General features: G+C 39.1%; 1 protein-coding gene across 1 annotated transcript in view; it reads right to left on the bottom strand.

Annotated features, from left to right (window-relative positions):
* Positions 1-627: 627 nt before the first annotated feature.
* KITLG (KIT ligand) overlaps positions 628-22080 on the bottom strand; it is a 128262-nt gene continuing 106809 nt past the window's right edge. The window contains exon 10 of the mRNA XM_040234448.1: positions 628-964. The gene's annotated coding sequence lies outside the window, so the exon portion shown is untranslated. The remainder of the gene's footprint in view (positions 965-22080) is intronic.

Genomic DNA, 22080 nt, shown 5'->3' with positions numbered 1-22080 from the left:
TGGATGGTTGAAAGTGACTCTATGTTTTCCTTTTTGAATTTCTACTTAATTCATAATACCCATTGAATTTATACTACCAAGGAAAAATCTATGCCTAAAGTATGCTATTTATATTAGGAAATAGGTACTATAGTAAGAAATAAAATGACCAAAAATGTGGTCATAGTTTGACTGAATCAGTTTTTTTTAAAAAAAAGAAAAATGAGAACAAAGTAAATTAGACAACATGTTAAAAAAATAGGTTAAGACAGAAAAAGAAATTGGAAACCCAGAGCTATTTAGATCCATTTGAGCATTTTCTACGTGTTCAATAGTTCACTCATACCCTAGATACATCTAACAAGGGAAAAATTATTGGTCTTATTTTATATAAATAGATTAATTAGCTATTTTGAAGATAATGAAACAGGCTCAGAATGGTAAGGAACTTGACTGAGATTATACAATTATACAATTAAGAGCCAGCATTTTAGTCAAGAGTTGTTTGACTTCAAAGTCCATGCTCTTTGTTACTATGAATCATCTTAAACATTTGTTTTTACAAAGACCCTTCCCCTGTGAAGAATCCGAATTATGTTCTCAAGATGTTATTTATCATTGTCCCAGGCATCAGGTCCAAGGCTACTTTTTTTTTTCTTTTTTAAGACTTTTTGATGTGGGCCATTTTTAAAGCCTTTTCTGAATTTGTTACTATATTGCTTCTGTGTTATGTTTTGCGTTTTTGTCCATGAGCCATGTAGAATTTTAGCTTTCCAATCAGGAATCAAAACTGCACCCCCCCCCCCCGAGTTGAAAGGCAAAGTCCTAAGCCCTGGGCCACCAGGGAAGTCCCCACCCACCTCTTGTGCCCCTCAGGCAGCCTCTGTGCCCAGAACCTCTGCTGCATCCATTACTGGCCCTTTTCCACCTCAATGACCATCTCACAGCCCAGGGAACTCAGAGTCCTCTCCACTGCCTCTTAAGCCTGTAGAGAAAACTTTGATGATGAAATTAAACCTGTAGAAGGAATCTGTCTGTAAAAGGGAGGCCTAGATTTCACAATAATGATTTGGGTCTCATATGAGCAGGGGCATGATTTCATTTCAAGAAAGTTGACCCAAAGTCAAGGAAAGAAAAGCAAAGAAAGTGTGAGAACTGCACATTTACTATTACACATAACAAAGATTCTTCCTAGCACAGTTCTTTCATAGTTGCCTATACTTGCTTCCCTAATGACTTATATGGTAAAGAATCTGCCTGTAATGCTGCAGACCCAGCTTCATTTCTTGGGTTGGGAAGATTCGCCTGGAGAAGGGAATGGCTACTCACTCCAGAATTCTTGCCTGGAGAATCCCATGGACAGAGGATCCTGGCAGGCTACAGTCCACGGGGTTGCAAAGAGTTGGACATGACTGAGTGACTAACACTTTCACTTTTATATTCCAGTTTCAGTCATCTCCCCCTTGACTGTCGTTTCTCAATCTGTCTCTTTATCATTGACTAATCTGTCAGAAGCTGTTTTCACCAAGGATGTTAACACTTTTTCCCCACACTTTCTTCTAATAACTTCCCAACAGCCATGTAATTCCCATGTGTATGACTTATTTAATACTGTAGGTCCATTGCCCTGATCTATTTTACCTTAATAACTTCACCTCTAAGCACTCACATGACTGTCTGCACTTCTAATGTTTTGAACCCTGCGATCTCTCTCTCCAAATAAACCCTCCACCTCTTTTACTGGCTTCCCTGATGGCTCAGAGGTTAAAGCATCTGCCTGAAATGTGGGAGACCCAGGTTCGATCCCTGGGTCGGGAAGATACCCTGGAGAAGGAGATAGCAACCCACTCCAGTATTCTTGCCTGGAGAATCTCATGGACTGAGGAGCCTGATGGGCTACAGTCCACGGGGTCACAAAGAGTCAGACACGACTGAGTGACTTCACTTCACTTCACTTCACTTCACTTCACTTCACTTCACTTCACTTCCTCTTTTACTTCCTCAGGTTTAGTAAGTTTGCCTTTTCCTTTCATCTTTAGCTTCCACTTCCCCAGTTTATTTACTATCATCTTTCTGTTTATTGCGTCTGTCTACAATGCGGGAGACTTGGATTCGATCCTTGGGTTGGGAAGATCCCCTGGAGAAGGAAATGGCAGTCCACTCTAGTACTATTGCCTGGAAAATCCCATGGACAGAGGAGCCTGGTAGGCTACAGTCCATGGGGTCGCAAAGAGTCGGACACGGCTGAGTGACTTCACTTTCACTTTCTGTTTATTAGGGTCTAAGCTTCATTTTCTTCTTATCAGAGCACTGTACACCAGTAGACCCACCTCTGTGCCTTGCTGCTATAAACATTCTTCAGGTTTTTTAGATCACACCATACTGCCCTAGATTTCTGAATCAATCACTAATTTTCACATTATGGCATTTTACTACTCTCTGGGCTTGTAGCATTTAGGATTATCACATTATTTTCTGGAAACTCTTGGATCATAGACTGGGTTTTCCCTTGGTCTGTGCTGCCAGTAGAAATCTGGATAAATATCCTTCCTAAAATTGTTCAATCCTGAATCCTATCCTATCACAGCCTAATAGGTGAAGCTGAAACTGATTTCATCCACTCTCATATTTGTAATGGACTTCCTTAGTGGCTCAGATGATAAATGTCTGCCTGCAAGGCAAGAGACCCAGGTTCAATCCCTGGGTTGGGAAGATCTCCTGGAGATGGAAATAGCAACCTACTCCAGTACTCTTGCCTTGAAAATCCCATGGATGGAGGATCCTGGTAGGCTACAGTCCATAGGGTTGCAAAGAGTTGGACATGACTGAGCGACTCCACACATATATGTGATCTAGAGAGCTTCCTACTCAGGCAGACTGGGTTCATCATGTCAAGTATATATCAACCACTCTTTCTCTAACTCCCTTGACTGTTAAGTGGAGCGTGCTGCTGCTGCTGCTAAGTCACCCCAGTCGTGTCTGACTCTGTGAGACCCCATAGACAGCAGCCCACCAGGCTCCCCCATCCCTGGGATTCTCCAGGCAAGAACACTGGAGTGGGTTGCCATTTCCTTCTCAATGCATGAAAGTGAAAAGTGAAAGGGAAGTCTCTCAGTCGTGTCCGACCCTTAGTGACTCCATGGACTGCAGCCCACCAGGCTCCTCTGTCCATGGGATTTATCCCTCAATCTGCATCACTCTACTGATTTGTATTCTTTCATTCCATTTCAAGATTTCTAAATACTACTAAATTAAATTGCATAATTATGCTGGTTTGGCTCCATTAAAATTTTATATTTCTCAGCCTCACTAAACAGTTCTTATTAATAAGATAAGCAGTTCTGTTCATCACTCTTCATCCCATTGCATATTCCTTTCAGGGGCTGTTAAAAACAAACAAAAAATACCTTTATGGTTCTCAAGCCTCTAATTAATAACAATGATAATCTAGTTTTTATATGACTTAGAATTCGTGTGTCTTATAAGAACATCCTCAGTGTTGCTGTTTACACTTTCTAACTTTACTCTTTCCTCATCTTTCTCTCTTCCTTCTCTACCAGCTAATGTTCTTGGACTAGAGTACTACAAATGAATTCTCTTGAGAAAAATTGAATTTATCAGAAAGATATTGTGAGACCATTATATTAAAAGGAAGCCTGGAGATGTGTATTTGGAAATTTACAGGAACCAAGGAAACCACAGAGGGAATTTTAAAATAGTCTCTTTGACAGCAAAAAGAGCTTGGTGTTCCAGCCTGACCTCTGGGATGAATCCAGCTATTTCTGGTTACTTGTCATTTTGCCCACTACTAAACTTTAAAAAAAGAGCATCCAAGTGACTTAGGCCTGGATTACAGATGTTACTTCTTGGCTCGGTGGAAATGTTGCTTCCATTTGCACTCCATCAGACTATAATCAATGGAAAAGCAAAACTTCCCCCAGAGGAAATTAGGGTGCCATGAACAAGGGAAAATGAGTGTTAGTAAAACAATCAAAACACAATAAAAATCCTCTATACTTCCTGTCTCTTAGAAATAACTGGTTCTACTGTTTCCCAGTTCTTCCACAGTGTTTCTGATTCAATCTTGTGTAGAATTTCTTAATATCTTTCCTCTCCAATACACTCCTTTTTAATCCTGGGTCCTCATTTTTTGTTTTTTTTTTTCCTCTTGAGAGCCATTATACATATCAGTCCTACAAATTCTAGACCTCAGAGTCAGCTCTTTCCTCTTATTTATCTATTGTTGCATTATTTTGTGGAAAATACCTCTCCAAGTAAGTTTCTTTCCCTTTGTCTCACTTCAACCTGTTGTGGACTATTGTAATACAATAGCATCTTAGATGACTTTTTTTTTCTATAAATTTTTCTAATCTACATATTAATATTGCTTGCAGAATTGTTTTTCTAAAGTAGTTAAAACACCAAAGTAATAAAGAATAATCTTGATACTTTTCTTGCTTTAAAAAACTGAAATAACTTTTTAGCAACTCCATTATAAAGTCTAATCTTTTTATCCAGTTTTGCAGGGCCCTAATTCATCTGACCTCTCCTTACCCTTCCTAGAATCAATTCCTTCCATTCTTCTTAAATTCTTTTAAGAACACACAGTATCATCCCAATATCTTATATTTGTACCCAGTATTTATTGTGGATATTATGGTGGTTTTCCCAACAACCCTGTCACCCACTGGATAGTAATCATGAACTTGGAGGGAAAGTGACTCCACCTACATATCCAAGGATGGCCCTGATTAATTTAATCCAAACATGGGAATCCATTTCCACTTGCCATTGTGACTGATTCTTATAAATCCGGTGTAAATCACTTGGTCTATGACATAACCACAGCCAAAGTGACTGATTTAAGAATAGGTTTGGGATATGAGAAAGAAGGGTACCCACTCTTCTGAGAGCTTTCTGCTTTCCTTTGGGTATAGTATTGTGAGGATTTGAATCTTGAGACCATTATAATTACTTTTCTCTGATGAGGGAAGCCACTCCTGAGATGTGGTATCATAGAGAAAGAGAGCCAGAGCCCTTGGATGAAGCCACTCATGACGCTTGCCTGACTTCAGGTCCTCCAGTTACAAGAGTTAATGCATTTTGTCATTGACTTGACCATTCTGAGTCAGGTTTTCTGTTACTAGCTGTTCAGAGCATCCTGATAACACTGTTCTCCGTGATTAGCATGGCCTCCTTTCCCAATTTCTGTAACTGGGAAATATCTGCTCTTTTTTTTTTTTTTTTAAAGCCAAGCTGAATTGTTTCAGTGTCTGTGGAAGGCTTCTTTATCCCATGAACAACAATCATTTAGGCTTCACTCTCTGTCCCATTGCACCTTGTTCTTCAAGTTGACAATCATTTATTTAACATACTTATTTATTGAGTATTTTTTATGTATCAGGTTCTTTTATAGGCACTGAAAACACAGAAATTAGCAAATTGACAAAAATCTCAGCCCTCATAGAGCCTATATTCTCAAGTGCAAAACAGAAGCTAATCGCCAACAAAATGGTAAGATGTGGAGGGATATAAAGTATTATGGAAATAAAAGTATCATGGCACTAAATAAATCTTGGAAAAAGAGACAGTGCTGGGGAGAAACTGCAATAAGGTGGTCAGGGAAGGTCTCACCAAAAAGGGTGGAATTTGAACAAATATTTAAAAGAGGTAAGAGATTAGGTGGATATCTGGGGAAAAAGTGAGACAGAATTGTATGTATTGTGTTCAATGTCAGTGTGCCATTGAAAAGCAAATACACTGATGTACTAGCATAACAGTAACAGAGGTAGAAGAGGGGGTCACATTGAAGATGGAGGCCAGATCATACAGGACCTTGTAAACCATTGTTTCTTAATGTGGAGCCTGGGCCAAGAATGGATAGGATCTGACTTCTCTTTTTAAGGGCTCATTCTGCTTGCTGGATTGAGAATGTACTTTGAGGAATATTCATCACACTACATGATTATTAGCTGTTTATTAATCTCTAGCATCTCTTCTCCCTTTCACTTAAAAAGCTGCAACTTGTTTATCTTAATATCCTTGCAATTTACAAGTGTTTAAGAGACTTAATGGGACATCATATATTTGTTGAATTAGTTTTATTCCCCTTATCAAGCATAAGAAACATGTCTGTACCAAGTGCGACCTGAAAAGATTACATTCAGCTTAATTTCATAGAAGGCAACACTAAACTGATGAAAGGCAGTAGAGTGTAGAAAAAAAAGAAGAAAGTTAAGCTTTCACATAGGTAAATAAGTATAGTGTACACTTGTAAAATAAATAATTTGCCCCTGGATTTTTAAATGAATTAAGACATATAGGAGGACAAAATTCTAGCTTAATTGAGTGTGTCAGTTATACATCTAAAATGTCACCAACTATACAGCAATTTTGTATGCCTCCATTAAGATGAAGGTATTGGTGAAACATTGGAAAGCTATTCATTTCACAAATGGTTGAGTAACAGCAGCATAGACAACTCATCAATGAGATAAGTAACCCATGGTTAAATAAACTTCTCCCCTGAATCTAAATCAAATGATATGTTTGAGGCATATGTGGGACTTCCAGATACAAATGTGCAGTTTCATTGAATTTTCAGGCAATTCATAGGTTTTGCCAAACTTAGTCCTTTGCACCATATCATTTGTCTAGTGTTTGAAAAACTGTATTCACGAGTTCAGCTAGAAAATATTTATAAGCCGTATGGTGCCAGACGTTGGCAAAGGTCCTCCCTGGACATGTGCTGAAGGGAATAAGCCACACAACTGCTTCCCTCCCACATAATCCCTCTGGCTCATTGAAATTGGATGACCTTCCTGGGAACTCTTTACTGTAGCCTCTGTGGGTGCCAAAAGCCCAAGAAAGCTTGCTGGGTTGTTCTCATTCAAATACAGAGCTTGCTGGGTTCTCATTCAGGAAATCTTTAGACACACTTCCTTCTTGCTCAGTGAAACTGCTAATTGGCACAGGAAACATCCCCTCTTTGTCCATTTTCTATAGAAGTTGGGAATGCTTCTACTTGACAGTGCTGGCAGAATTATGTTTTCAGTGGTATGAATGCCCCAGACATTTCAAAGATAACCTTGGGGATAAAATAACACACATAATGCACTGATTAGTCTCATGCCGTGGAATAAATCGTTACAAACAAGAATCTGAAATTGGGGGCTTAAAAAAATGTGTGCTTGGGATAGTTATTTAAAGTTGATAAAAATGGGATATAGGGCCTTTGTGTTCTTATGGTCTTTACCCTAATTGATTCATCTGTGCTACTGTTTGTCACTAGTTTTATAAGTAAGAGGGACTGTTGAGTTGGTTTCCAAAGAATATTTTTCCATCAGTTCCAAAAAGCATGTTATATTGCCAAGAGTAAAAAAATTGTCTCTGTATTTGTCATTGACCAAGAGCCCATGTCTCCCATATATAAGTAGGGAAAAAAAACACTTTTCTAATCTGTGGTTTTAGAACTACAGATTGTCTGCTTCTAATGGGCTTGTGTAACACCACAGGCAAAAAGGAAATGGAATTACTTGTGAGAGCACCTGGGCTGGGTGTTGAAACTATTGAAATCTATTTTAACCAGTCTTAACATTTTGAATGTTTATTTCTGTCAAATTACCAAAACCTACCTTGCTTTTCTGCATATGTGTATGCAAATGTACATATGTATATTTTTTAATTCGAGCAGATGCATAAAGATTTTGTTAAGTCTTTAGAGGGTAATTATGCTTTAGCAGTGATGTTTCTTATCAAGTATATTGATACGAGCAAAGTCTATCCAAAAACAATAAATCATATTCTATTTTGTGTTTCTGATTGCACATTGTAAGGTTTTTCAATACGCACTGAGAGCAAGATAGAATTCATGACTTCACTGTCCTTGTGTTAAAAAAGACGATAACAAGATAACGTGGTGGTTTATTGCGTACAGGAAGATCCAGTCATTCTTTGTCTTTACTGTATATCATGTATAAGAAGATCATTCACACTGCCCCGTTTTCAGTGTTAGAAGGTATTTGATTCATTGAAATTCTATGTGCCCACAATATATCCGGAACTGTGATAAATAGTTGAAGGGACAAAAAAGAAGTCTGCTAGAGAACTTTTGTGTGGGTCCTCTTTGAATCGTGATTTCTAATACTTGTCAAGCCGTTTTCTTGGAATTAACTTTTCAAGGATAGTTTCAAAGGATAATATTCTATGTCTCCCAAATTAAAAATCCATTAGTTTGTAAAACGGAACTAAGAACAGTTTTCAAGATCACAGTAAGTCAGAGAAGTTAGTGCTTGAGAAGGAACAAAATAACAGCTAAAACAGAATTGACAGTTCTAGAAACAGAGCCAAAATACACATGGGGATTTAGTGTGTGGCAAAGCTGTTATTTCAAAGCAGTGGGGAAAAACCAATTATTTAATAGGCAGTGTTGAGACAGCTGGCTAGCCATTTGGATGAAGATCAAGCTGTATCTGTCTTAGAGTCTAATAAATTCTTGGTAAAATAATGATTGAAAATAATAGTAAAATAAACCCTAATAAATTAGAAAAAAAATTGGACACAGTTTTTTTTCTTCACTTAGGATTATGTAATGGGCAAATTCAGTTTAAATTTAAATATCAGCTATAGGTTTTAAAGAGGGGGAAACGGCTAAATTAACTATATAAAAATTTAACGTATCTATGCAGTAGAAAGTATGATTAAAATGTCACAAGCAAAAAGACAAACTAGGAAAAATACTTGCTGAACATATAATCAGAAGGCCAACTTCCTAGATATACAAACAATATTCACAACCCAATAAAAAGATAACACCTGAAAGAATATTTGGCAAAAATATACACAGAGTTCAGAAAGAAACATAAATGATTAATAATTATTTATGCCACAACTGTGTGCTGAAAATTTACATATACCAGGACTATTCATTGTGCTTGAAGTAATATCAGAGAACAAAATAGATACAAATTCTAGTACTTGGGTACATTCGGTCATGAGGATGGAAAAGACAATAAATGTCCTGATGTTCAAGCTGGTTTTAGAAAAGGCAGAGGAACCAGAGATCAAATTGCCAACATCCGCTGGATCATGGAAAAAGCAAGAGAGTTCCAGAAAAACATCTATTTCTGCTTTATTGACTATGCCAAAGCCTTTGACTGTGTGGATCACAATAAACTGTGGAAAATTCTGAAAGAGATGGGAATACCAGACCACCTAACCTGCCTCTTGAGAAATCTGTATGCAGGTCAGGAAGCAACAGTTAGAACTGGACATGGAACAACAGACTGGTTCCAAATAGGAAAAGGAGTATGTCAAGGCTGTATATTGTCACCCTGATTATTTAACTTCTATGCAGAGTACATCATGAGAAACGCTGGACTGGAAGAAGCACAAGCTGGAATCAAGACTGCTGGGAGAAATCTCAATAACCTCAGATATTCAGATGACACTACCCTTATGGCAGAAAGTGAAGAGGAACTAAAAAGATTCTTGATGAAAGTGAAAGTGGAGAATGGAAAAGTTGGCTTAAAACTCAACATTCAGAAAATGAAGATCATGGCATCTGGTCCCATCACTTCATGGGAAATAGATGGGAAAACAGTGGAAACAGTGTCAGAGTTTACTTTGGGGGGCTCCAAAATCACTGCAGATGATGATTTCAGCCATGAAATTAAAAGACACTTACTCCTTGGAAGAAAAGTTATGACCAACCTAGATAGCATATTCAAAAGCAGAGACATTATTTTGCCAACAAAGGTCCGTCTAGTCAAGGCTATGGTTTTTCCTGTGGTCATGTGTGGATGTGAGAGTTGGACTGTGAGGAAGGCTGAGCGTTGAAGAATTGATGCTTTTGAGCTGTGGTGTTGGAGAAGACTCTTGAGAGTCCCTTGGACTGCAAGGAGTTATCCAACCAGTCCATTCTGAAGGAGATCAGCCCTAGGATTTCTTTGGAAGGAATGATGCTAAAGCTGAAACTCCAGTCCTTTGCCCACCTCATACGAAGAGTTGACTCATTGGAAAAGACTCTGATGCTGGGAGGGATTGGGGGCAGGAGGAGAAGGGGACAACCGAGGATGAGATGGCTGGATGGCATCACCGACTCGATGGACGTGCGTTTGAGTGAACTCTGGGAATTGGTGATGAATAGGGAGGCCTGGCGTGCTGTGATTCATGGAGTCGCAAAGAGTCGGACATGACTGAGCAACTGAACTGAACTGAATATACCTAATAAATAACTGCATAATATATCAGTGCCAAGCTTCCCAAACTGTATGCCCAGACGTCTCTGTAATCCAGCAAAATGACAGTGACAGTGCAGATTATTTCAATTTTCAGGGGAAACACAGAAGCTTCTATCAGACGAGATACCATTACTAGCTGAGGTAGCTCAAAATTTCTTGAGATCACACCAAAATTTCTTTTAGTGGCATCACATCTTTTGTACTGACTGTGCCCTGGGCATGGTCTCCCTTCAGGTATCTACTATGGTGGCTTACTCCTTCACATCTTGTAGGCTGTGCTCAGATATCTGCTGCTGCTGCTGCTAAGTTGCTTCAGTCGTGTCCAACTCTGCGTGACCCCATAGACGGCAGCCCACCAGGCTCCGCCATCCCTGGGATTCTCCAGGCAAGAACACTGGAGTGGGCTGCCATTTCCTTCTCCAATGCAGGAAAGTGAAAAGTGAAAGTGAAGTCGCTCAGTTGTGTCTGACTCTTAGCGACCCCATGGACTGCAGCCCACCAGGCTCCTCCGTCCATGGGATTTTCCAGGCAAGAGTACTGGAGTGGGGTGCCATTGCCTTCTCCGCAGATATCTGCAATAACAAGCAAACATTACAAAACCCAAGGTGCATCAGGAAATAAGAGTAGTGTTGTCCATTATTATTATTCCAAGTGTTGACAAGCCATTCAAGGCCTGACAGGTAAACATATCCCATTAGTAGGTAAGAATAATTAATTAAAAATGAACAAATTATTTTCTTTTAACTTATGTCTATGACTTTTTTCAAATGGCTATTAAGTTGTTTGGACCTAACTGTTTAATAAATGACTTCCCAGATGACTCAAGTGCTAAAGAATTAGCCTGTCAATGCAGGAGATGCAGCCAGGGGATGTGAGTTCAATCCCTGGGTCAGGAAGATTCCTTGGAGAAGGGAATGGCTACCCACTCCAGTATTCTTACTTGGGAAATTCCATGGACAGAGGAGCCTGGCGGGCTACAGTCTATGGGGTTGCAAAGAGTCAGACATGACTTTGCAACTAAACATTCACGCACATTTAATAAATGGAATTGTTAAATATTTCTTTTGAGGCACCATGAATTTATGAAAAAAATGCAGAATACAGTAATTAGTCTGAGTACTGGGAGTAAAAAGGAGCAGTTTGCTATTTGAAATAGCCAGGATCATCTGGACTTCGCTGAGACATTTGAGCAAAGCCTAGGAAAGGTGAGGGAGTGAGCCACCAGAATGGATACCTAAGGGAAACTGTTCCCCAGGGCACAGTCAGTGCAAAAAACCCCAAGAGGGGAGTGTGTTTGGAACATGCAAGGAGTTTAGTGTAGCTACGGCAGAGTGAGCCAGAAGCAAAATGGTAGGAGATAAGGTCAAGTAGGCAAGTTATAGGGGCCATCAAAGTACTGTGGTTTTTGCTGTGAGAAAAATACAGAATCAGTTGCATTTTAAAACAAGCTTTTAAATGCACTTGCATTCCCAAAAGAATGAATAGTTTAGAGGAAAAAAGACACACACATCTGACTCTTTTGATATTTCAATAAACCCTACAGCTGTTAGAGTTGAGATATAGAAAGTTTGAATTACTATTATATATATTTCAGTGTTTATTTTTTAAAATTTATAAGTGTATCCACATGTCTTAGAAAACTTAGTTCTCTACCTTTGACATGAATCATTTAAGGACATCATTGTTTAAAATGTAAAATGCCCTTGAGAGTATTAGAGGCTACAAATTCTTCTTTCCCCGCCCCATTTTCTCCTACAAAATAAATCCTTCCAGTAAGTAGTTATGCATAGCAGTGCCCAATTTTCTATGTAAAAATAATTGTGCATGAAGAGTAGACAAAGATAATCTATTTTATAGTAGTTTTAATCATCAAACATCTAAAGAGTTGTAGTATGAGTTAGTTTTAAATTACAGTCTCTAAGGTTACATTATGTTCTGCAAGATTTTAGGGGAGTCTTATTCTGACACATTTAAAAGTATTTTTAATGACAAATACTTTACATTATATGACTAGTATATGAATATATTTAATTGTACACGATTTCCTTTTGCCTAAGATTAAAATCCTAGAGAGACTTTACAACCCAACATAAATACCACACTTGAGTGAGCTCATCTCAGAATGAGAATTATGAGGGTTACTTACAAACAAACAGGTACTAAACACTGTTCATATACAAAAATATACTTCGGGTACATTTAAATTACAGCCAAATTAGTATTAGCATAAAATCAGTGGCTAAGTTTTTAACTATAATAAACAAGACTAGTCACAGAGCAATCGTCAATTAATAGAAGTGTAAACCTAGGGTAAAATTTTAATATTTCGAAGGCTTTATTTGCATAATAGAAACAACTCAATTTAAAAGCATTAAATTGAGGCAGGGGTTTTTGTTTTTTCCTTTGTTTTTGTTTCTGTGGTAAGATCAAAAGTTCCGTTTTGAACATTAACTTTGAGATCACACTCAGATATGCATGAGATGGATCTGGGCTGGATACATTAATTGAGTATATTTGCTATATCTGTGTTTGTTACTTAAAGAAAGTAAATTGAATGGAAATCACCAAGTGAGTATATTCTGAGAAAAGAGGGCCAAAGACTGAGCCACAAGCATTCCAACACAGACTGGACAGGAGGAGGAGGAGGAAGAAGGAGCTGAAGCAAGTAGGAAGGAAGACAAAACTGAGGATGAGTGTCAGAGAGTGCACAGTGAATGAGGATGCTGAACTGACCCAGTGGAATTCATTGAGTAGTGATCTTGATAAGAAGAGTTTCACTGGAGTAAAGGAAATGAAAATCTGATTGGATTAAACAAAGAATGGAGGATTTCCACTTCAGTAATCCTGTAGGTAAATTGGATCAACCCTCCAGATAAGGAAAATAAGCTAGACAAATGGCTAAAAAAAAAAAAAATCTTTTCAAGTGACTGGTGAACTAAAACAGAAAACTCACAGAGAAATGCAAGGCATTCAGGGGTGCTTTTGTCTCAGAACTGTCTGTGAGTAATGGAATTGGTAATGGAATTGCCAGCTAAAGGATTAAGAAGTTTAAGTAGAACTAACAGCAAACTCTTGGGGCTGGTGGACAAACACTGGCATTGGGGTTTGCCAAGGAGTATGAGCCCTGGTTCAAAAAAAAAATCCCCAATATTGAGTTGGGACCCTAATTTTGGAGTGGATAGGAATAAATGGACCCTTCTAGGGATGGAGATTTAGTTTCAGAAGATCGGACTTTCTCGTAGTTGTCATCATGCAGTTGATAAGTCATGTCCGACACTTTGTGACCCCATGGGCTACAGCATGCCAGGTTTCCTGTCCTTGCTATCTCCCGGAGATTGCTCACACACAGGTCCATTGAGTTGGTGGTGCGATCCAACCATCTTATCCTCTGTCACCCCCTTCTCCTCCTGCCCTCAAATTTCCCAGAATCAGGATCTCTTCCAAAGAGTCAGTCCTTCGCATCGGGTGGCCAAAGTATTGGAGCTTTTCCATGAATATTCAGGGTTGATTTCCTTTAGGATTGACTGGTTTGATCTCCTTCCAGTCCAAGGGACTCTCAGAGTCTTCTCCAGCACCGCAATTTGAAAGCATCAATTCTATGGCTCTCAGCCTTCTTTGTGGTCCAGCTCTCACACCCATACATGACTACTGGAAAAACCATAGCTTTGCCTAGAGGGACCTTTGTTGGCAAAGTGATGTTTCTGGTTTTTAACATGCCGTCTAGATTAGTTATAGCTTTTCTTCCAAGGAGCAAATGTCTTAATTTCATGGCTGTAGTCACCATCTGCAGTGATTTTGGAGCCCTAGAAAATAAAACGTGTCACTGTTTCCACTTCTGTTATTGTTCAGTCACTCAGTTGTGTCCAAGTCTTTGAGACTCCATGGACTGCAGCACGCCAAGCTTCCCTATCTTTCACCATCTCCCAGAGCTTGCTAAAACTCATGTCCATTGAGTCAATGATGCCATCCAACCATCTCATCCTCTGTCATCCCTTTCTCCTCCTGCCTTCAATCTTTCCCAGCATCAGGGTCTTTTCCAGTGAATTGGCTCTGCATCAGGTAGCCAAAGTATTGGAGCTTCAGCTTAAGCATCAGTTCTTCCAATCAATATTCAGGATTGATTTCCTTTAGGATTGACTGGTTTGATCTCCTTTCAGGACAAGGGACTCTCAAGAGTCTTCTCCAACACAACAGTTCAAAAGCATCAATTCTTTGGCACCCAGCTTCCTTTATGGTCCGACTCTCACGTCCATACATGACTACTGGAAAAACCATAGCTTTGACTATACAAACCTTTGTTGGCAAAGTGATGTCTGTGTTTTTTAATACACTTTCTAGGTTTGTTATAGTTTTTTTTCCAAGGAGCAAGTATCATTTCATTTCATGGCTGCAGTCACCATCTGCAGTGATTTTGGAGCCCAAGAAAATAAAGTCTGACACTGTTTCTATTGTTTCCCCATCTATTTGAATGAAGTGATGGGACCAGATGGCATGATTTTAGTTTTCTGAACATTGAGCTGTAAGCCAGTTTTTTCACTCTCCTCTTTCATCTTCATCAAGAGTCTCTTTAGTTCTTCTTCACTTTCTGCCATATACATGGTATTATCTGTATATCTGAGGTTATTGATATTTCTCCCGGCAATCTTGATTCCATCTTGTGCTTTATCCAGCCTGGCATTTTGCATGATGTACTCTGCATATAAATTATATGAGCAGGGTGACAATATACAGCCTTGACGTACTCCTTTCCCAATTTGTAACCAGTCCTTTTTTACATGTCCGGTTCTAACTGTTGCTTCTTGACCTGCATACAGGTTTGTAAAGTGGTCTGGTATTCCCATCTCTTGAAGAATTTTCCATACTTTGTTGTGATCCACACAGTCAAAGACTTTAGCACAGTCAAGGAAGTAGAAGTAGATGTTTTTTGGAATTCCCTTCCTTTTTCTGTGATCCAATGGATGTTGGCAATTTGATCTCTGGTTTTCTAAATCTGGCTTACACATCTGGAAGTTCTTGGTTCGTGTACTGTTGAAGCCCAGCTTGAAGGATCTGGAGCATTACCTTGCTAGCATGTGAAATGAATGCAATTGTATGGTAGTATGAACATTTCTTGACGTTGCCTTTCTTTGGAATTGGAATAAAAACTGACATTTTCTAGTTCCATGGTCACTGCTGAGTTTTTCAACTTTGCGGGCAAATTGAGTGCAGCACTTTAGCAGCAGCATCTTTGAGGATTTTAAATAGCACAGCGGTCATTCCTTCACCTCCACTAGCTTTGCTTGTAGTGATGCTTGGTCAGGCCCACTTGACTTCACAGTTGGGATATCTGACTCTAGGTTAGTGATCACACCATTATGGTTATCTGTGTAGTTAAGAAGACCTTCTTATCTCTCCCTGCTATTCTCTGGAACTCTGCATTCAGTTGGGTATATCTTTCCCTTTCTCCCTTGCCTTTCACTTCTCTTCTTTTCTCAGATATTTGCAAGGTCTCCTCAGACAACCACCCTGCCATCATTCATTTTGTTTTCTTTGGGATGGTTTTGGTCACCGCCTCCTGTACAATGTTACAAACCTCTGTCCATAGTTCTTGAGGCAATCTGTCCACCAGATCTAATCCTTTGAATCTATTTGTCACTTCCACTATATAATTGTAAGGAGTTTGACTTAGGTAGTACTTGACTGGTCTGATGGTTTCCCCTATTTTCTTCCATTTAAGCCTGAATTTTGCAATAAGGAGCTCGTGATCAGATCCACAGTCAGCTCCAGGTCTTGTTTTTCTTCAGTGTATAGAACTTTTCCATCAGATTTCCATGTTGATCATCTGGTTAAATTAAAACAGTCAATAGGGAGGCATCTGAATTTGCCCTTCAGAGGATATTTGGATATATCTGAGACATCTAGTATGTAGAGATCAGAGATGCTGCTACCCATCAGCTGTATTACCATTATAACTCCTTAAGGGGGGAAAAAATGTTTTTCATATAATTCATTATCCAGCAAGAAATTTTAATATCCTGAATTGCTTAATAAACCTTTTCTAATTGAATTGTAAGAATTAGGACCCCAAAATTGTTCTCACCATAAATCTACAAGACGAACATTCAAAGAAGCTTAGCTTTTTGCTTTCTCCTTCCATAGGAGACAGTTTTCTTCTTCCCCTATAGTTAGTTATTTAGTTTTTTATTTATCATTCTGTATTATAAATATAAGCAATGATACATACAATTATATTCATAATACCTTCCCATTTCTAAGATAAATAATAGCACATTTACATTTTCTTTTACTACTTTTGATGCGATACTTTTTTTGTTGTTGTTACAGTTGTCTTCTTAACCTCACGAGCATGCATGTTAAGTTGCGTCAGTTGTGTTCAACTCTTTGTGACCCCATGAACTGTGTGGGCTACCAGGCCCCTGTCTTCATAGGATTCTCCCAGGCAAGAATACAGAAGTGGGTGCCATTCTCTTCTCCAGGGGATCTTCCTGACCCAGGGATTGAACCCATGTCTCATGTCTCCTGCATTGGCAGGTGAGTTCTTTACCACTAGTGCCACCTGAGAAGCCCCTCTTAACCTCATAGTAATTTAAATTTACTTCCTCAATCATCTTTGTTGATTTTGTATCACATCTATTTATTTTTTAAGTAGCTTTTCTATTATCAAATAAATAAATAAATACAGAAATGACACAATTTACCCATGTGGCACTAATGGTAAAGAACTTGCTTACCAATGCAGGAGATATGAGACTCTGGTTCGATCCCTGGGCCAGGAAGATCCCTTGAAGGAAGATATGGCAACCCACTCCAGTATCCTTGCCTGGAGAATCCCATGAACATAGGAGCCTGGCGGGCTACTGTCCATAGGGTTGCAAAGAGCTGGACATGACTGAAGTGATGGAGCATGCACACACAGAAGTGACAGAAACGGACCCTTTGTTTTACATGTTTGCATCAGGAGTTTGTAATGTCGTTTTTTTTTTAACTTTACAGTACTGTATTGGTTTTGCCATACATCAACATGAATCCACCACGGGTGTACATGAGTTCCCAATCCTGAACCCCCCTCCCATCTCCCTCCCCATATCATCTCTCTGGGTCATCCCAGTGCACCAGCCCCAAGCACCCTGTATCCTGTATCAAACCTAGACTGGCAATTCGTTTCTTACGTGATAGTATACATGTTTCAATGCCATTCTCCCAAATCATCCCACCCTCTCCTTCTCCCACAGAGTCCAAAAGTCTGTTCTGTACATCTGTGTCTCTTTTGCTGTCTTGCATACAAGGTTATTGTTACCATCTTTCTAAATTCCATATATATGCGTTAATATACTGTATTGGTGTTTTTCTTTCTGGCTTACTTCACTCTGTATAATAGGCTCCAGTCTCATCCACCTCATTAGAACTGATTCAAATGTATTCTTTTTAATGGGTGAGTAATACTCCATTGTGAATATGTACCACAGCTTTCTTATCCACTCGTCTGCTGATGGACATCTAGGTTGCTTCCAGGTCTTGGCTATTATAAACAGTGCTACGATGAACATAAGGGTACACGCGTCTCTTTCAATTCTGGTTTCCTCGGTGTGTATGCCCAGCAGTGGTAATTCTGGGTCATAAGGCAGTTCTATTTCCAGTTTTTTAAGGAATCTCCACACTGTTCTCCATAGTGGCTGTACTAGTTTGCATTCCCACCAACAGTGTAAGAGGGTTCCCTTTTCTCCACACCATCTCCAGCATTTATTGCTTGAAGACTTTTGGATCACAGCCATTCTGGTGTGAAATGGTACCTCATTGTGGTCTTGATTTGCATTTCTCTGATAATGAGTGATGTTGAGCATCTTTTCATGTGTTTGTTAGCCATTTGTATGTCTTCTTTGGAGAAATGTCTATTTAGTTCTTTGGCCCATTTTTTGATAGGGTCGTTTATGTTTCTGGAATTGAGCTGCGTAAGTTGCTTGTATATTTTTGAGATTAGTTGTTTGTCAGTTGCTTCATTTGCTATTATTTTCTCCCATTCTGAAGGCTGTCTTTTCACCTTGCTTATAGTTTCCTTTGTTGTGCAGAAGCTTTTAATTTTAATTAGATCCCATTTGTTTATTTTTGCTTTTATTTCCAGTATTCTGGGAGGTGGATCGTAGAGGATCCTGTTGTGATTAATGTCGGAGAGTGTTGTAATTTCTGAATTGTTTTTATAAGCCATTCCAAAATATCTTTCCAAATTGGAGATAAATGATGTGTCTGAAATTCATCATTTTTTTTTTTCATGTGTTTTGATTTTTTGTTTTGAATCTTTAAAAAGTATATGTTGGAAGTCTTTAAAATGTCATCATGTCCCAACAGCCTGATACTGGGGAGACCATCTTGTTATACAAAAGTGCATTACAAAGCCCAAGTTTGCATGTGTTTAAAATACTCTATTAAGAGGACCCTGAAAAGAAAAATGTAACAGTTAAAATAACCAAAGGGATGAACAATTGTAGATACCGTGTGAACTGCTTTTACTCTGATGAGCTTAAGGGAATGAACTGAACAGGATATATACTCTATGTTCTTACATGTGTTTTTTAAAAGAATCCTTGCAGCTGCTCTGTGAAAGACACTGTTAAGAGAATGATAAGACAAGCCACAGACTAGTAGGAAATATGTGCAAAACACATATTTGACAGAGGTCTTGCATCTAAAATATGCAAAGAACTCTTAAAATTCAACAGTAAGAAAATAACCCAATTTTAATAGACAAAAGATGAGCAGGCATCTGACCAAAGAAGCTGTATAGGTGGCAAATAAGCATATGAAAAGATGCTCATTTATCATCAGGGAACTACAAATTAAAACAATAATAATATACTATTAGCTATGTACTAGGAGAGCTTAAAAAAAAAACTGACAATAACAATCACTGGCAAGGGGGTGAAGCAGCAAGACCTCTGATTCATAGCTCCTGGGAATGTTTAATGGTACAGTCACTTTAGGAGACAGTTTGCATTTTCTTAGGAACCTAAGCAGTCTTACCATATAGCTCGGTAATCATGCTCTAGGGTATTTACCTAACTAATTGGAAAACTTATGTCCACAAAAAAATTGAATGTTTACAGTTGCTTTATTTATAATCACCAAAACCTGGAAGCAACTAAGCTGTCCTTAATAGGTAAATGGATGAACAAACTCTAACATAGTCACACAATGGAATATTCTTCAGTGACAAAAGGAAATGAGCTTAAGCCATGAAAGACATAGATGAATCTCTGATTTGTATTGCTAAATGAAAGAAGCCTGTCTGAAAAGGCTATCTATCTATTATAGGACTTCAATTATATGATGTTCAGGAAAAAGCAAAAACTATAAAGACAAAAATCAGTGGTTTCCAGAGGTACAGGGAAGGGAAGGAATATTGAATATGTAAAGCACAAGGGATATTTTAGACCAATGAAACAATTCTGCCTGATGCTATAATGGGGATATACAGTGCTATGTATATGTCAAGACCAGTACATTGAGAAGCCTAAAACATGTGTCCTTATGTACAGATTCTCTGGTTCCATAAACATGGCAATTTTGTTAAATTCTATTGTGCTTCCTCACTATTAAGAGGGGGAATAAAGTATGATTTGTTTATAAATGTATACTCTGCATGACTGAGTATTTTCTGGCTTAGGAAAGATACTGCTTTTTTTTTTTTTCCCCAGTTGCACTGGGTCTTTATTGCTGTGTGCAGGCCTTTTCTAGCTGTAGCAAGTGGCGCACACTGGATCTTTATTGCTGTGTGCAGAATTTAGTTGCAGCCAGTGGCGCACAGCCTTCTCTTTTCAGTGACTTCTCGTTGCAGAGCGTAGGCTCTTGGTGCTCAGGCTTCACCAGCTGCAGCACACAGGCACAGTAGTCGTGGCCTGAAGGCTCTAGGGGGTAGGGGCTTCAGTAGTTGAGGCTCACCAGTTTAGTTGCTCCAAGGCATGTGGAGTCCTCCTGGACCAGGGATCGAACTTGTGCCCTCTGCATTGGCAGGCAGATTCTTATCCACTGTGCCACCAGGGAAGTCTGAAAGCTACTGTTCTGATGAAGCATTAATGAAACCTGCAGAGTCTTCCATTTACAAGTTACAATCATTTATGATGATTGTGACAGTTTTCCCTAAATTGGCTTTGGTTCCATTCATTTTAAACCTTGTTTCTCCTCCATCACTGACATACTTCTGGGGTCAGTCCACAGGACACGTTCACCAGGGCCTCATAATACAGCCTCTGACCTTTGGGTCATGATGCCCTAGTGCATTGGCACAGTGGTCAGTGGGAGAGTTGCTGGAAGGCACTGCCGCACAGAAAACCTGCTAATAACCTAAAGATAAATGGAAATGATGGCAAATTTTGCAAAACTATTTTTCTGTGGGAATACATTGCTCGTCCCCTTCCTATGTAAGAAAAGGGCCAGACATTTAAGCTTCTTCAGCTTCACAGAAAATCACCCTCCATATGCCCAAGAGTCTTTGGAAGTTCTCTTATTTTCTTCAGCTCTCAAGGTGAAATAGCAATCAGGATGGAAAATTGTGAGTATGAGGAATGAGGTGGGTAGTTTGAGAGCGAAAATAACATATGAAGTATCTATGAGAATGGAAATAGACTAGGGAAATCTAATTGTTGAATGGCATTAGGACCTACTTCATGTTCCTGGGGAGGAGTTTATAGAAAAACCAGTAGGTGTGATGTGTTATTACACTCTGGCCATGTTCAGTCATACCATTATAGACCAAAGAGTGGGTGGAGAACTGGATTTGAGCAGGGGCATCATTGCCAAGCAAATATTGCCAAGTGAGAGGGATCAAGGGGGAAGAAGATGATGCAGAGAGTGATTTTAAAACTGGATTATGAATTTTAACCTGTGTAAGGAGAGGAGAACGGCTATCAAAAGTTGATGGTTAGTGAAAAGTGGTAAAATCAATAGGTTGAGAGGTCTTGTGGATCAAAGGATTGTTAGAATTGAATGCATGCGGGAGTAAACTGGAAAGACAGAGAGTGATGGCAAGAAATGGGATGCATGGAATTGAGATACTGGTGAGTTGCTCTTAATGGCAATAACATAGCCTACAGGGTTACCGTCAGACTGAGTGGGTAGGGTGGTGTTGAGGACTGGCTCAGTAGGAGAGACATTTCAAGGCCCTAAAAGGACAGGATACTGAAAGGATCATTTATATGCGTAGCAAATTCCCAAGAATTAAGACAGGAGTACCAATGAGTTGGGTGACAGTGAACCTTGGTGCTCATACCAACAAGAAATGAAGAAGAACCTGGGGGTTAGTACATGAAAGTAACAGGGAATAGCAGTGGGCATGTAATCTGAGAAAATGAGGTGCAAATAATTGGAGGAAGTAGGGAGAGGCAGCAATGAGGAGCAGATAACCCACTTCCAGACCCAGTTATGGAAGAAATGCAGCCGCCAACTGGAAGGGCTGAAGAGGCAGATATAGCCTCGAAAGAGAGCCTCATTTTAATCTGGAAGAAAAATTTCTACAAGTACACTGGCTTTTGCTAAGTATGGACTGGAATTCCAGAGGGCACATGTTCTATTATCATTTCTATGTCCAGATATAATTTCCAGGCTATGGTAGGGGTAGGCTGATGCACTATATTACACATTCTTCTAATAAATGGAAAGGGTAAGGTTAGAGAATATAGTATTGCATATAAATGTATATACACAGTATTTCTGATGGCTAACAAGAGATAAGTGTTTTCCTCTGGAGGAACTAACTAATGTTGGAGGGAGAATTTTACCTTTATTTTATACTGAAATACTACAATGCATAATAATGTGAGACAATCAAACTATGAATACCTACTGGGCCTTTTCTTAATATTTATTTGGC

This window comes from Oryx dammah, unplaced genomic scaffold (genome assembly GCF_014754425.2).
Source record: "Oryx dammah isolate SB20612 unplaced genomic scaffold, SCBI_Odam_1.1 HiC_scaffold_29, whole genome shotgun sequence".
Taxonomy (NCBI): domain Eukaryota; kingdom Metazoa; phylum Chordata; class Mammalia; order Artiodactyla; family Bovidae; genus Oryx; species Oryx dammah.
Note: the sequence above shows the minus strand (reverse complement) of the source record. Positions and strands in the feature narration are given on the sequence as shown.